The sequence below is a fragment of the Mangifera indica genome, chromosome 7, assembly GCF_011075055.1.
Source record: "Mangifera indica cultivar Alphonso chromosome 7, CATAS_Mindica_2.1, whole genome shotgun sequence".
NCBI classification, from domain to species: Eukaryota; Viridiplantae; Streptophyta; class Magnoliopsida; order Sapindales; family Anacardiaceae; genus Mangifera; species Mangifera indica.
Window position 1 is genome coordinate 2,005,190 of NC_058143.1, and position 17,850 is coordinate 2,023,039.

Genomic DNA, 17,850 nt, shown 5'->3' on the forward strand with positions numbered 1-17,850 from the left:
CATATTTATCTTACAGACCTTTAAAAATTCATCCAGTCAATATAAAATAATCGAATTACTCAAAAATAATTAAAATTTTTAAAAGTATCCTAAATTTTAGTCAAATCCGATTATATTAATTTTTACTGATTTATCGATTTTGATCGGACTTGACTAAGTCAACAAGTAAACTATTTTTTAATATTAATCAGACAATCAGTTGAATCAATCAGTCCAATTTAGTCTTCAAAATTGTGGGAGTAAGTACAATTCTTTGTGATATATGGTTGCTGAATATTATTTATCCTTTAGTATTTCTTCAATTTACCCCTAAAAAATTCAACTAAAAAAATATTTTTTAAACATTTAAATCAGTTTAAATTGGTTTTATGTCAATCCAAACACAGCCATATTTAATTTTAAATTGTATTGAATTGACTTGAACAAAATTTCATGTAAGAAAACTCAACCCTTACCAATATTTTCCCATTTTCCTAGCATGTTATATCGGAATAAATTATAACAATATATAATCAGATACAAATGTTGGTCTTGAGTGTTGGACTGCTTTCACCCAATGGTTCAAATGCTTCGATCATGGGTCAAAACAGTCCAACCACAGATATAAAAATTGGCCTTACCCAGATCGAGTAAAGCCTTGGGTCCTAGTCTAACTGGTCAAACCAATCGGACCCATCAAACTTGGAAATCCATGCTTAAAACAACATGTAATCACATGGTACTGTCATTGAGAAAATGTTTCACGGAAGAGTGGTTGATACTTTTAACAACTTTGTGATATCACATGTAAACGTGTAACATCAATCATATGACAACATATAATGTTTCGTAACTAAAACAACTTAACAAAACAATTCTTTCAAGCACAGTAAACAACATCCCATAAGACATGCAACATAGAATAACTCCTCAAAATAATTCTTTCAAACACAATAAATAACATCTCTTAAGACTGACAATATAAAATGTCGCACTCATAACAAAGAATAACTCTTCAAAACAAAGAATAACTCTTCAAAACAATTCTTTTAAACACAGTAAATAACACCCCTTAAGATTTGCAATATAGAATGTCATATTTGTAACATAGAACGACTCTTTAAAATAATTCTTTCAAGCATAGTAAATAACATCTCTTAAGACTTGCAACAGAAAAGGTTACACTCGTAACATAGAAGGGCAGTAAATAACAGCCCTTAAAATTGGCAATATAGATTGTCACTCGTAACAGAGAATAACTTTTCAAAACAATTCTTTCAACCAAAGTAAATAACATCCCTTAAGACTTGCAACATAAAGTGTCTCACTCGTAACATAGAATGACTCCTCAAAACAATTCTTTCAAGCACAATAAATAATATCACTTAAAACTTGCAACATAAAATGTCACACTTGTAACATAAAAGGGTTCTTCAAAACAATTCTTTCGAGTACGGTCAATAACACCCCTGAAAACTCGCAACATAGAATGTTACACTTTTAACATAGAACAACTTTTCGAAACAATTCTTTCAAGTATTGTAAATAACATTGCTTAAAACTAACATAGAATGTCACACTTGTAACACAGAACGACTCCGAAACAATTCTCTCAAGCACAATAAATGATATCCCTTAAAGAACAACAGCAGCAAAATAGAAAATCAACTTTGGAATCTGATTATGATCATTTTTATCACAGAAAATCAACTTTGGAATCTGATTATGATCATTTTTATCACAATGAGTTAATCCATATTGAACTAGCATAGATTATAATTTATCATTGTCCCCATCACCAGCAGCACCACCAAAATTGCCATGAAAATTATTTGTCCTGCTTACACCCATAAAAACTATGGAGAGAAAACAAGCTCATACAAAGAGAAAAAAAAACCAGTCCAAAAAACATAAAAAAGTGTAAACAACAAAACTACAGCTGCCCCTATACGCAAATCTAATGACACAAACACAAGAAACAACTGTATCTATAACCTTGAGCACCGACGCTCACTCCCCACCATTTCTCTTCACACATAACAATAAAGCAATACACGACACAAGTTGATCGCAAACTTCATACCTCTAGTTTATCGTCGTGTGTGAGGGGACTCAACAAGCAGTGAAACTGGAGATAGTTCACACTTAGAGCTGCACTTTTCTGTCAAAAATCCAACTGAATGGTTTGACAGGTCCCTGCTTGGCACGACCTTGAGCCCTCTCTTCCAGCCTTCTGATTCTTGGAGGTAATCCGCAAACATAATCTTGAGCTTTCCGCCCATCACCTGAAAGTCCAGTAAGTTGATCGACCTTCCACCTGCCGACCAAGAATTCCAATATGTCTGCATAGTCCTTTGCGGTGTAGACACCAAGCCGCTGAGCAACAGCTGAGAAGTGCTCAAAAAGGTCATCATCACGACCATCATACATCAAGTGAGCTGGCATAGAGATTTTCTTCCTCATCATGTCGGCAAAAGCCATGATAGTTCCATCAGGATCAATCTCAAAGAGCTTTTCCACTATCTTGGTGTAGGCAGTCTCATGGCGCTTCTCATCAGCGGCAATTATACCACATATTTGAGCCAATTTCATGTCTCCGTGCTCCTTGGCATGACGAGCAGTGTTTCCATGCGAAATAAAGGTTGCCCTTTCTTGAAATGAAGTATAGATGAAACCAAGGTAGGGACTGTTCTCTGTCCGCGGGTCCTATGAAATGATGCCCAAAAAACAACAGAAAAAGATTAAAAACATATCATCTTGGCCATTTTTATGGAATTGAATACGACGGGAAAACATACATGCCCCCATTAGATACGAAACTCTCAGGTGGCCAGCTCCATAATCTCAGCACATCATTTTTAGTTGCAGCCTTCCGTTTTTAAGATGATCAAACTAACTCATAATGTTTTAAAATGATATTTCCGTATCTTACTCTAAAATATGGGGTACCAAACATACAACATATTATATTTAGAGAGTGGATATCAAATGAAATAAAAAGCAATTTTTGCTACTGCATGGCTAAGTGCTACATGAGATATCCAACATAAAACAAAAGAACATATGACAGCTGTGCATGCACAATTACAAAATCTTGTGTGTTTTTTATGTGCCTAAGTGTACCTATATTTCACATCAACATAAATGATTCTGTGCATGGACTGCAAAGGTAATAATTTGAGTGAGTGCTGGCATGCTCATCTACTTTATTAATTACTTCTTGAATATTTTTTGATCAAGGGCTGCTAATTTAAGAGGCAAGGATCTTACCATTCCTGATCCAATCAAATACTGAATTGTCTTCTCAATTTGTCTCATGTCTACTCGTCCGCACAGGTAGAGATACTTATTGAGAAGGTCCCCATGCCTATTCTCTTCAGCAGTCCATGCCCTGGTCCAAATAGCCCAAGAAGTCAGGCTTGCACCTGTTTCATCACGAACTCCATCCAAGGTATTCAGCATTGTTTGATAAGTGGGAAGGGCTTCTTCTGTGATCATATCTCCAACCAAAACAACAAAGTAATCATCCGGAATCTCTTTTGCCCTCTCCCTCAGTTCCTTGACTTGATCATGAAATCCATCAGAAGCAGGATCTGGCAGAAAATCTTGTGGTTGCCAACATTTCTCAACTGGCTTCAGGTGAACCAAAACGTTCTGCTCAGCCCAATTCTCCAAAGATTTAAAGATTTCGATCTTTTGGGGGGGCATCGAATGGGTGACTTGAACATGCACCTCCCGAGGAGGTGTAAAAGGCTTCTTAAGACTCTCAACCTCCCTGCACCAAGTAGAAGAATTTGGGATCAGGTACTCAGTTCAAATTGGATCCATCACAACAGTTACATACAATTAAAGCTCAGAATGATCCGAAGCAACACAGCTCACAACATATATGAATAGTTGTGACCAAAGAAGCATCTGACATTTTACAATTATAGTTCTGAGGCTTTGTAGTTCATGCATACACAAACAAAATAAACCAGGACAAATACTATTTCCACACAATCATTTACAACTTCTCTATGCATTTTGAGACTGGATTAGTCACATATACACGAATTCATAAACTCCTTGGCCAGGCTTTTGTCATCTAATAAATCATAGGTGCATAAATAACTTATATGGCAACATTAAATTGTTATTTGACCGATCATTTTTTATCTAGAATCTCAGATGGGAAAAATATCATGGTTAAAAGCTCAGGTTAATTGTCAAATACTCAAAATGCATCATCAGTGCAATTCATCATACTAACACACTCATGAGAGAAAAATCAAATATGTTTTATGTTTAAGGACACCAAAAAACTAATATTTAAGATAAGGCGAGACCAAAACAAAGTATTTAAATAGTTACTACCAAAAACAAAACAGTGGGAAGGGATCAGAAGTAAAATAAAGATTTTACCCAATCTTAAAAAAACAACCAACAGCTCAAGTTAGAGATGTCAAACAAGTAACCGATGTAACATGATTGGTCACCAAAACTAGGTTCACCAACTAAAGTTTTTACTTAATGCAAAGAACAATTAGAAGTATGAAACATTTTTTAAAATGTGAATCAATGAACAAAGCAGCTGTTGGTTGATCAAAGTTTAAAAAGTAATGTTGATTAAACAAAGAAAAATAGCTCTGATACCATGTCGAAAATATAAATTGGGCTTACAAGTGTGAAGATTGAAACCCATGTTACATAAAACCAATTGGCTTATGTTAAGGTCCAATCTATAACACTTATATACCACTCATTTTAGTTAAGTTTATTAGATGTGGGACTCTCTCTTTGAGTCTTCAACAATACTAATCATATATAATACAATAAAATCATTTGTAATGGGAAAAAGAAACGCATGGATACAGAAGCTTCCGATGGTATGATAGCTAGAACTGTGATTTCAAAAATAGTTAGTTCAAAATAATTTCAAAATTAGATTTTTCAAAATTTAGAACTGTAACAAAGAAGTTTGCCAATTCCTTAAACTAAAGCTGCAATTTAAAAATAAATCAAAGATCTACCAACTATTAAACAAGGTTTTAAACAAGGCAAAGGATGGATTATAAAAATGAAGAGTATATGCATAAAGGTAACCAAACTACCTTCACCAACTTGAATCTCCTTTCTCAAGGTGTAGATTCAACCACAAATTGAGAAGGACAAAAGAAAAGGTAACTAAAATGGCAAAAGCAAAAAATATTACATCTACTCGCTGGCCGAAATATGTATAAGAATGCTATGCAAACTGAATCAAAAGAAGTACATCAAGAATCATTGATCATATGTGAAATTACAAAAGTGAATAGTAATGAACAAATGAACTATACATGAAAAACATAACAAAAGCAAGTTAAAGCAGTACAAGTAAAAACCAAAAAGCCATACGTTTCCAGGTGAGCAAGAAATTCCCAAAGCAGGAAATAACATCATCATTAAAGATGCTTCCAAGTAAAGACAAAAACAACTTCAACCACCAAGAACATAAGAAGTAAACAGCCGGCTAGGCATGCATACGCTTGACACATAACATAAAATAATAATAGCTGAAATAAAAAGATTTAACTAGGGGGCTCTAGAAATTAAATGCCACCAGCCCAGGTAAAATCAACCGCAGAAACACATAAGAAACAATATATTGAAGACCAAAAATATCAATACAACCATTCAATTAATGCCAATGAAAGACATTCGCAGTGATGAATATAAATATTCGGAAAAAATTAAATATATTAAACCAACTCCAATCCCACCTAGTGGAAAATGACATTCAGAAAATAGTGCAAAATCTAAAAACCAGGGATTGCATTAAAAGCAGTCAAACCAAATTAGAACAAATTCCAACTACCTCATGAGGCACTTGTTTTGAATTTCTTAAATGGCCTAGAAGATGCAAGAACACAGTATTTGTCTATTGTTGAAAAGCAGTTTCAGAATCATTTTCATTTTATTGTGCCATTAAATTTCATGAATCATGCTACACCGGTAGTAATTAAAAAAAAGAAAATCAGCCATCACAATCTGCAATCAAAATCACAAAGTTAGATGAAATGAACCAATATCATAACCAATGAACACTCCTCAACAAATTAAAGTTAGATGAAATGAACATATCGAAATAATACATTAAAAGCACAAAAACCCTTCTCCATCAAATTCAATAACACCAAATGAGAAATCTTGAATGAATCAAAACCATGAGAAAACTCAAACCATATCCACAAATTTCAGATAAAAAACAAGTCCCCACATCACAAATAAAAACTTTGATAAAACGGTGAAGCTACAAGATGAATCAAATGAAGAAATGCATTAAGGGGTGAAAAAACAAACCCAGATCCAAAATCATCCGAAAACAAGAAAAAACCAAACTTGGCAGAGAAAAACAAGAGAAAAAAGAGAAAGGGAATAAAATGAGAGGACTGACTTGGAGTTAGAGCGAAGCGTGGAAGCCATTGCGAACTTGGAAGATCTGACACTGGCCATTTGCGGGACAGAAAAGGACGGAGATTTGAGGGATGGGGTGGTGAAAGGAGAAAGCTTCAGAGCCATTGAAGGGTTGATTGATGAAAAAGATTGACGTGTTTGGCTGGTTTCAACTTTTGAGAAACGTAAGCAACTTGAAAATTGTCCTCCACAGATGAGAAAGTGAGTTGAAAACTGAAACAGAGACAGTTCCAAGAGGCAATATATATAGCCCACTAGAATAACTAATTTTAATTTATTTTATATATGAAAATAAAAATAAAAATTTATATAAAAAATAAATGTTAAAAAATTAATTAAAATAATTTATTTTTAATCTATTAAACCATATAAAAAAAAACCTCTATATACACATTATAATTAAAAAAAAGGCCAAAGGATTTATTCAACCCCAAATTTTGATGCACTATCAAAGTTACACTCACAATATTTGAAAAACTTAAAGTCTCACTCATGAGTCAACTATCGTCAAAATTTTTATTAAAGATAGAGATAAAATTATTATTTTACTAATAATATTAAAAAATATAATATTCATTTTATTTTTTCCTAATATTTAAAAATTAACAATCTCACCTTTGTCTAAAGTTTTTTAATTTTAAAAAGCCACAATTCCCCCCCCCCCCCCCCCCCAAAAAAAAAACTAAGGTTTTTTTCTTCATCCAGTCAACCAACATCTCCAGTGTTAACGACCTCCCATCTCCACCCTAAAATGTTGGTTGGCGTCTTCCCTCTCCATGACGACCTCCCCTTTCCAAATCTCTTCATAGGAGACAAAGAGATCTAAAGGAGATCTATTCGTTGGAGACCAAGAGATCTAGAGAGGGGAGGTTGTCCTGGAGAGAGGAGGCATTGACCAACATTTTAGGATGGAGAGGGGAGCTCTTCAGCGGCTAGAGACAGTGACTAGAGAGGAGAAGAAAAAACCCTAAGTTTGGGGGGAGGGAATGTAACTTTTCAATGTTAGAAAACTTTAGATAGTTGTGAAATTATTAGTTTTTACAATTTATAAGGGAAAATATAATAAATTTTATTTTTTAATATATTAGTAAAATAACGATTTTACCCTTATTTCTAACAAAAACTTTTAACCTTAGTTAGCTTATGGATAAGATTTTGGGTTTTTCAAACCCTGTAAGTATGATTTTGAGAACGAATCAAAATTTGGGGGTGAAGATAGTCCTTTAGCCAAAAAAGAAAATGTTTTATCAAATTGCTCACATCGCAATATCCACCACTTCTATCGTGTTAATCTAACTATCAAATCTCCGTTTCATTTTTTCAATTTTTCAATTAAATTTACAACTAAAATGAGTTTCAAGACAATTATATATTATTAGATAAGATTTTTTAGTTTTATTTTATTTTTTAATAAGGAATCGTTACTTGGAAAATTATAACGTTTTCAAAAAGTATTAAAACTAACTTTTATTATAAAATAAATATTCCCAAAACCTTTTTCACACTTTTTCTTAAATTTTATAGATAAATTATTTTCCCTATTTTTGCAATTTTTTAATTAATTAGTATCATTTTGGCAAATTCTAAAACCAATAGAAATTGCCTATATTTTAACCGAATTTTATTATTTACATTAATTCTTGATGGACCTTTCATCAATTATATAAACATCATTTTCTAAAATTAGTGAGATGTTCATTTCTTCCCGCCTGTAATTCTCACTATAGTTAGGTACCAACCATTTTTGAGGCAAGAATTCAAAGCTCATAGATCTTAACGAAAATATTATCAAATTTCAATCGAATTCAATTTAAATAACACTAGGTTAGTAATTTACAAAATAACATCGTCCGTTAATCTGATAAGATATATAAAAAAAATATATTTGAATTGAATATTTTTTATAAGAATAGTAAACAAGTTGTGGTCATGTCAACCCATTTGTAAAATAGATCATATTTGGGTTAATCGTACATAAATCAAACAAGATTTATATATATGCGTGTCATGTTTGGTTCGGTTTGTTTTGTGTCAAAATCAATTGAAATGGGTGGGATAATTGCGTCGTGTTAACCAGGTCATAATCAAAATTTTTAGGCTAAATGTCCTTCTACTTGTAATAGGAACTCATTGATGTAACTCTAAATTGTAATTACAAGATATAAAGGACCACATTTTCTAAATGGTCCCCTTGAGATTTTGAATGTGCTAATTTAGTTCCACCCCACAAATTTCTAGTCTATAAATCTTTTAAGAGCCACACTGATTTAGCCTAAAAACACTTTTCTTACCTTTAGATTGTATAAATAACATTTTTCTCTTCAAAACCGAATTTCATTTAACAAAGACTAACGTAGTAAAATTAAAATAGTGATTTCACCATTCATAAATTTTTTAAGAAAATAATTGATTTATAAATAAAACTCAAATATTTTAAATATAACACATTTTAACCCTAAAAAAAGTTTGAAAATTTGTAAATCAGACCTCAAAAATTATCATATTTGCTCCATATATTTTAAAAATTTATAATTTTAATAGTTTATAATATAATATTTACACTCCTGATTTTTTAGAGATTTAACTGTGATCATTAAACTATTCAAAGACATATTGAAATTTTAAAAAATTTTAAAACACATTTGAACTTTTTTCCAATTTCTAAGCCCCCCCCTAAAATTTCTATTAACATCTATAATATATTTAAAAATTATAATTAACCCCAAATATATGAGTATACGTTATTGACACACCTATCTAATTATAGTTAATTTAGAGTCATAAAAGAATTTTGAAAAATAAAATAGTAAAGATAAAATAATAATATTACTTGTTAACATTGTTTCAGTTTTTTTATTAACTGAATTTAATTTTGGGTGACAAATGTTATTTATATAATTTAAAGTTGAAAGAGTGTTTTTAGGTTAAACCTTAGATGGGAACATAAAATTACTCATTGGTTAGTGTCTCCTAGTGGACCTAATCAATTGAAAATTAAAATAACTATCAAGCACTAATATTGGCCAAAAGACTTATTCCCACCCAAGGTATAGTGTAATTTTAAACTCATTTCTGTCAATTTTAAAAAACTCAAAGTCCCACCCATAAGCTTATTTCCATTAAAATTTTCAATTAAGGTTAAAGATAAAATCACTATTTAACAATAATATTAAAAAAATAAAAGTTGATATCATTCTCCCCCTTGGTTTGAAAAATTAATAATTTCCCCCAAATATAAGTCTTGAAATGTGATATTTTCCCTCTTACCTAGGGTTTTAAATTTCGCCAATGATTTTCCAATGAACAACAGTCGCTCTCTCTCCTTTCCAGTGATGTCTCTCCCTCTGACATTTTCTCTTCATCCAAAGCTCTATCCCTTCGACGGACAATGTCTAGATTCATCAAATCCAGAGAAAACTTTTTATTTGGATCTTCATCATCCAGATGAATTAGCTTTATTTGGAAAATGAAGACGCATCCAGACCAAGGCATCGTCCAAACAAAGATGACACCTTAGTTTGGATGATGAAGGTCTAAACGAAGAGTTTTGTTTAGATTCAACAAATCCAGATGTCATCCATCGGATGGAAAGAAAGCGTCGGAGGGAGAGAGAGCAATCGTCATTCGCTAGAAAAGTTTGAAACCCTAGGTAGACGGAAAATGTCATTTTTCAAAACTTAATTTTGCAAAAAAAAATTGTTAGTTTTTTAAATCAAGGAGAAAAATGATATAAACTTTTTATTTTTTTAAATATTATTGTTAAATAATAATTTCCCTTTAACTCTTACTAAAAATTATAATAGAAATTGGTTTATAGGTAGAATTTTAGGTTTTTGAAAGTTGACAGTGTGAGTTTAAAATTACACTATACATTGGGTGGGAATAAGTCTTTTCACCACTAATATTTTTTAATGAGAAAATAGAGTAGGGTTTATATATAGTCAATGCTTACAATTACACCAATGCAATCCTCCTCAAGAATTAGGTAAAACATACATTCAAACATTTTTAATAAGGCTAGTTTCATTCCAAACTATTTGAGTTCAAATTTAAGTTTGGAATGAGTCAAGTTTGCACCTAATAATTAATCCACCACAATTTGACATGGCAGTGGGTCTTGAGAGATTGAATTTGATGTCGCCTATCATGTTCACAGATTGTATCATGCTTAGACTCATCAATTGATAGATCTTACAAGTTGAGTAAGCCTACAATCATGGCAAAGCCTGTGGCATGATCTTGTGTCCTTTGATCGTGCCTTCACGAGCCCTTAATAGATTTGTATGCGTGCTTTTATAGGTCGGCTTGTTATTTTTTTTTTTTTAATTTTTATAATTTTTTATTATGTTAAGCCAACCCCACAAGTCATACCCCAAGCCTCCAAATGGCTTGCATGCCCTATAGGCCTAAACACAATCCTCAATTTTGCAGGTTATACCAAAAAAAAAAATAAATTTACGTTAATCTCGATCCTTTTAATATGTCTAATGTTAACACATAAAATATATATATATATATATATCATTCTTATTTAATGGAGTTGAAAGTTGGATAATAATTCGATACTTTTGATAAAAAAAAAATTTAATATTTTTGATAAAAAATCTAAAAATGAAGTATTTTCAATTAAAAGAAAAAAAAAACAAAGTTAAGCCCCGGAAGAGAAAAAAAAAGGGTTATTGGGGCTAAATCGGAAACCCTGAATATTTTTTTATTGCAGTGGTGATGTATTTCATATTAGTGGATCTCGCATGTTACACGTGTCGAAAGGTAAGTCATAAACGAGGCAAATAAGAGTTGTCTTCACATGGTCAGTTCGTTGAACGGCTAGGAATCGAAAGGATATCCACGTGGCACATTCACTTCTCCGCAAGATTTCCATCGATAATATTAATGCCATTTGTTCTTCCTTTTGTTCTCTCCCTCTCACCTCTTTCTCTCAAATATATATTTTTTTAATAGACTCTATATTTTAAAAATCTATATATTATTGGTTCGATCCAACCCATTCACAAATAAACTTGAGTATATATACATATATAAGCATCTTCTAATTTATTTATATTAAGGTTAAAACTAAATTTAAATTGAATCAAGTTAAATATAAATTAGTTTAAATTTAATTCAAATTCTAAATAATCAATTCGAACTCGTTCATATTAGTCGAAGATGATATTAAAAGTTATTTACGAGATAAATACTATTATTAATAAAATCAATGGTAATATTGTTAGAGAGGGAAAATTCAAATTGAATTACTAAATTAAAACTCCAACTCAATTTCAATTCGAATCAAATTGAACACTAAATTGAACTAAGTTAGCTTAGTTCAAATCTAATCTTAAAAAAATTAAATGAAGTAGGAAGCTTTGACTCGAGCATTAGTGTCATTGAATATTGCTAAGGGATGAGTAGTATTATCAATTAAATACATAATATTATCGATAAAATAAATAATATTATCATAAAAGGATTTAAGTTAAACTCAAGATAAATTATTCAACTAATATTCTAATTCGAATCAAATCATACACCAAACCAAATTGAAGCAACTCAATTTAAATTTAACTCGGATTGAAATAAAAGACTTTGACAATGAATTATTGACTTACTGTGACTGGCTATATATATATATATATATATTATATATATATATATATATATATATATATATATATATATATATATATAATATGCATACGCATCTACCTAAATCACACAATCTAAGCATCGAAATGACTATACGATTTGTGTTGTTTACTGTTATTATTTTGATTACTACGTATATTGTCATAATCTTTGATCTCCCTACATTTCATATCAAAAGTGAAAAGAGAAAAGAGAAAAGAGAAAAGAGAAAAAGATGGTATTTATGAAATTTAATATCGATAGGATATTCTAAAATTGTGTTAATTTGAGTTGATTTGGCAATTTTAATAAGTGAAATAGTTAAGAGTAATTAATTTTCTAATATGATCTTAGTTTTTTTATTAACGAGGTTAGATTTTGATAGGGTTAAATTTAAATTGAATCGAGTTTGAATAAGGGTTTATTCAAGTTTAGCTTGAATCTAAAATGCCCAACTTGAGTTTGTTTGAGTTGACAAGAAATGTCATCAAAATGTCATCAATGAAATATATAATATCACTAATAGAATATACATTATTGTTGGATGGAGATTTGAGTCAAACTCAAACTAAACTATCGATTTAAAGCTTTAATTTAATATCGACTTAAATCAAGATCCATCAAGTTAGCATGATTCAAATCTAACCTTATATTTTGATGAAAAAGTGTGATTTATACATTCAATAAGTGGAAAAATATTTTATGGCCACGTTAAGTGCAAAAGTGTTAATCACCCTTTTAAATAACATTACTTAATTTGAGATGAACAACATGTACAAACAATCTTTCATATTATTCAATTCTCAGGAGTGAAATTAAAGGAGCATTATTGTAGCGTTCTAAATGTTCTCCTTCCAAACTCATAATTTAGCTACACGTCATTATTAAAAACCCAACTGAAAGGAATTGGAGGTGCTTTGGCAGCCCTAGCTAGAGCTCTCTCCTCCAATTTTCTCAACCTTTCAGGCAACCCACAAACATAGTCCTGAGCACTTTTTCCTTCGTCCGTAAGCCCCTCAATTTCATTGACATTCCAAAAAGCCACCAAATGTTCCGAAACGCTAATATAATCCAAGGTTATGTACACCCCTATTCACATAGCAACATTCGAGAAGAGATCGAACAGATGCACATCCTAACCATCATACATCAAATGGTCAGGCATCGTGATTTTTATTTTCAACATGTCAACAAATGCAACCATTGTTGTGCTAGGATCGAGCTCGAATAGCTTCCCAACAATCCTGCTATAAGCAATTTCGTGACGCTTCTTATCAGAACAATTGTGCCACAAATTTGAGCCAGCTTTGAGTCTCCATGTTTGAGGGCAAGCTTGGCATCACATACGAGACTATTCAACAATCTCCTCTTACACATCAAGTTATCTATTTGATATTCCTCACGACCGATCCCTTTTTCAAAGTATGTGAGATAACCCAATAACCTCCCCTCACTCATTAGGTCGTTGGATGTAAGACAACCCAATAGCTTTCCATCGTTGGATGTGGGATAACCTAACAACCTTCTCTTAAACATTAGGCCATTGGTTCAACACTCTATACAACTGGTCATCTAGAGGCACAACATGTTGTTAGTTGAACCTTCACTCTTGAGTTCTCTTGGATGAGGTCTCCTCACACACCAAGCTATTGATTTGACACTTCTCACAACCATCCATTTGGAGGTGCAACGAGCTATTGATTGGACCTCCACCCTTGGGTGTTTTTGGGTGGAGTTGTTACAACTTGGCTTTGATACCACTATTAGATGTGTTTAATTGTCTTCCAACCCAAAAAAAAAACTCAAGCGTGAGGCTTTCCTTGACAGATATACGCAAACATTTCCTACACGAAACAACTATTTAAACATAATAACAATGGCGTTTTCCCTGGAGAATGATTGATGCCTTTTGTATGACTGATGGTTTATTTGCACGGAACTCTTACCATTCCAGAAGCAATCAAATGCTGAATAGTTTTATCAAGTTGTTTGATGTCAATTCTTCCTGAAAGATAAAGATACTTGTTAAGAAGATCTCCATGGCGATTCTCTTCAGCACTCCAACCTCAACTCCAAATCGCCCAGGGAGTGTTGTCTGTGCCTGTTTCATCACGATAAATTTCTATGGCATTGATTCTCGACTGATACGTCGGAAGGGCCTCTTTTGTCACCATATTACCAACCAAAGCAACAAGACAATCGTCAGTAATCTCCTTTGCTCTCTCTCTCTATTCTTTAACCTGTTCCATGAATCCCTCTGGTGCATCATCCGGTAAAAGATCTCCAGGCTGCCAGGATTTTTCAACTGGTTTTAGCAGAGGCAAAATGCTGTCTCTAGCCCAATCCTTCATCGATTTGAATAGTTCAACCTTTTCCGGGGCCATGGAATTGTTACAGGAGAGCTTCTTCAGCTGTTTTGCCTCTCTAAATAGGAAAATCAAGAAAGGATAAGATTCATCAGTGTAAAAATATTAATTACTTGCATGCAATAAAGTTAAAATAAAGAAGAGATGAACTCACTTAGAAACAGAATAGAGCTGGGTGGAAGCCATGAAAAGCTTGGAAAAGCTTCGACTGTTTTTTGCCATTTTTGGGAAACTGGCGAGTGAAGGGATGAAATCAGAGCTACACATGTTGAACTGATTTGACTTTGGTTTGGTAGCAAAAATAATACTGAAATGGGCAACTTCTTGTTTGCTCTCTTCGTTATTTATGGCATGAAAACTATATGTAAATAAACTAGAAAATTTAAGCATGATAAAATTGTTCATCACATTGTATGTCTGCTCATTATCCTTTCACATCATATTTTCTCGACATTTAACCACATTTTATAGCACATTAATTCAAGTTTCAACATCATGATTATTATATTAATTTTTTACTTAAAATCGAAAAAAAAAATTCTAATTTAGCGATAGAATCCTTAATTAAAAATCTTGTTACAAAAAATTATTTAAAAGTTTTCGTACGAAATGAATTCTTAATTATTTTTATGATATATATATATTTTTTATATATAATTTACATATACAGATGATATATCATCATATTATTTGATTTTATTTTATCTTTAATTCAAAATTATCCAATCATATAAAAACATATTATCTATATATCTAAATTATGTATAAAAAATATGTATATATAGTTTTATTATTATTTGTAAAAGCTGCAAAGTCTTTGCAAAATTTGTAGGGATTGTTATGATCCCTTGCAAATTTATACTTTTTAAAATTAAAAATAAAAAAATTTAATCATTTTCATTTAAAATTTATAAATTTTTTAAATTAAATTATTGAACCATCGGTTCATGAATCGATAATGAACAAACGGTTTGACGGTTCAAAAAAAAAGAAAAACATGAGCCGAACCATCAGAATTTGATTCTAGTATTAGTTCCAATTCTAGTTTTAAACGGGTCTGTTTCGGTCCAATTCATAGGCCAAATCGGCCCGTGGCCATGACTAATTCAATAAACATTGAGTTCATAAAGTCTTTTTTCTTCATCATGTCTCAAGTGCAAGCTGATGTATCTCAACTTATTCCTATCATCCCAGACGGCACCAATTACAATCATTGGGCCCAATCCATGTGTAACTTTCTTAAAGGTCGCATGATGTAGAGGTATGTCACCAATGAAAAGCGTAAACTTGAAAAGAAGTATAGTGAATCCTAAGATGAGTTTGAAAATTGACTTGAACAATGGGATTGCAACAATTTCAAGGTTATACCTTGGATTTCAAATACTTGGGTAGCATCCATCAACATTCTTTTTAGTCGATTCAAATGAGCCAATGATCTTTGGGATTTTCTTGCTCAACAATTTTCATTCAGTGACCTTGCTGACACATATCAAGTTCAAGTCAAACTTCATGATTTGAAGCAATAAATTGGCGAGTCAATTAATGACTTTCATTCTAAAATGTCTATTTTGAGAGACCAGTTAAGTTTGTCTAAACCTAAGTGGATACGTGATAATGATGCTAAGCTCTATATCCAATATTGTGATAAAAAACGATTAAATCAGTTTCTTATGGCTCTTCATGAAGATTTTGAATTAGTTCGTGCCTCACTATTACATTGTCATCCTTTATCAACATTGGATATAGCTATAGCAGAATTAATCTTTGAAGAAACACGCATGCAAACCCAAATACTCTCTTAGATACAATTCTTGCCACTCCCTCACAATCTACAAAACCTGCATATAATTCCTCAAAATATTGCTCTTATTACCATCGCAATAGACATACATATAAGGAATGTCATTCCAAAGATAAGAGGAACTTCAATTCAAGAAAAAGGGAATCAATAATGTAATCCAAATTGGAGTTTCCATCCTCGTTCTGTTATTGTTGTTACCGAAGATAATGCATCAGAGCTTACCTTTGGCACATGCACTCTATTAGAGGCTGACATTGAGGTATTTGTCACTCAAGTTGTTACTAGTTCTTTTACTTCTACTTTTGCTTTTGCATTTTTTGTCACCACAAGTAATACCTCCTAGTATCTTGACTTTATCTGTTGTAATCATATGACTCCTTCCTCATCATTATTTTCACTCAAGACCCTAGCCAATAATATTCCTAATGTTCAAACTATTGATGGATCTACAATACAAGTTAGCCATATAGGATCTATCTCTACTACATATCTCTTTATTCTAGACACATACCTTATCCCCAAACTTTCCTTAAATCTTTTATCTATTAGCCAGTTATATGAACTTCGATTAAACTTACATTTCTCTAATAATGGTTATATTGTGCAAGATCCATACACAGACAAGACAATTGGGAAAGGTTGTAAAGTAGGGTAACTATTTGAGCTTACGTCACTTCATGTTCCTATGACTAATGTTGTTATGTCTACCCAGTCTATTATGTCTTTGAGTCTTTGGCATTCTAGATTAGGCCATGTGTCTGAGTCTTGTCTCAAAACATTATCTTTATCAGGATTATTAGGATTTGTTTTAAATGATGATTTTGAGTTTATGTCTTGTCAACTTGATAAACATCTCAATTTGCCTTTCAATAAAAGTGATTTTATTGCTTCTTCACCCTTTGATCTTGTATACTCTGATATTTGGGGTTTTGCATCTATTACATCTATGGGAGTTTCAAAATATTTTGTTATATTTATAGATGATTACACATGATTTACTTGGATTTATCTTTTATATAATCGTTCTGACCTATTTGATGTTTAAAAAGAGTTTGCCAACATGATCAAAACTCAAATTTCTAAAAACATAAAAAAATTTCGCTTCAATAATGCCATGGAATATAGGGACACTCAATTACTCACTTTTCTAAATGATCATGGCACTTTACCCTAATACTCTTATCTAGGTACATCCCAACAAAATGGTCAAGCTGAGCGAAAAAATAGACATATTCTAGAAACTGTTAGTGTTTTTCTTATTGCTTCATTTGTTTTAGAGCATTTTTGGGGAGAAACAACATACACTGTTGTATATACCATCAACCATTTTCCTTCATCTATCATTGGCAACCAAACTCCTTATGAGCGTCTTTTTAGTAATCCTACTATTTTGTGTATTTGGTTATGCATGTTTTATTCATCTCTAACCTTATGAAAGAACAAAACTTGAACCTCGACCTAGATTATGTTATTTTCTTGGATATAGTCTTGAACATAAAGGGTATAAATGTTATAATCATATTTCTAGGCATGTGTGTATCTCACAATATGTCACATTTTAGGAACATAAGAAGTTTTCTAACATTGCATCCTTTAATACCACAACTCAACCAAAGACTCTTTTATTCATAGATTTGTCTC

General features: G+C 31.9%; 1 long non-coding RNA gene and 2 pseudogenes across 1 annotated transcript; 1 reads left to right on the forward strand and 2 right to left on the reverse strand.

Moving 5' to 3' along the window:
- Window positions 1-1,679: 1,679 nt before the first annotated feature.
- Window positions 1,680-6,631, reverse strand: LOC123220414 (annotated as a pseudogene).
- A 3,042-nt stretch (window positions 6,632-9,673) lies between these two features.
- LOC123221826 lies at window positions 9,674-11,411 on the forward strand. The gene is made up of 2 exons (XR_006503293.1): window positions 9,674-10,063; window positions 11,135-11,411. It is a non-coding gene; the product is annotated as an uncharacterized LOC123221826 (long non-coding RNA).
- A 1,347-nt stretch (window positions 11,412-12,758) lies between these two features.
- LOC123220864 lies at window positions 12,759-14,877 on the reverse strand (annotated as a pseudogene).
- Between the last annotated feature and the right edge of the window lie 2,973 nt (window positions 14,878-17,850).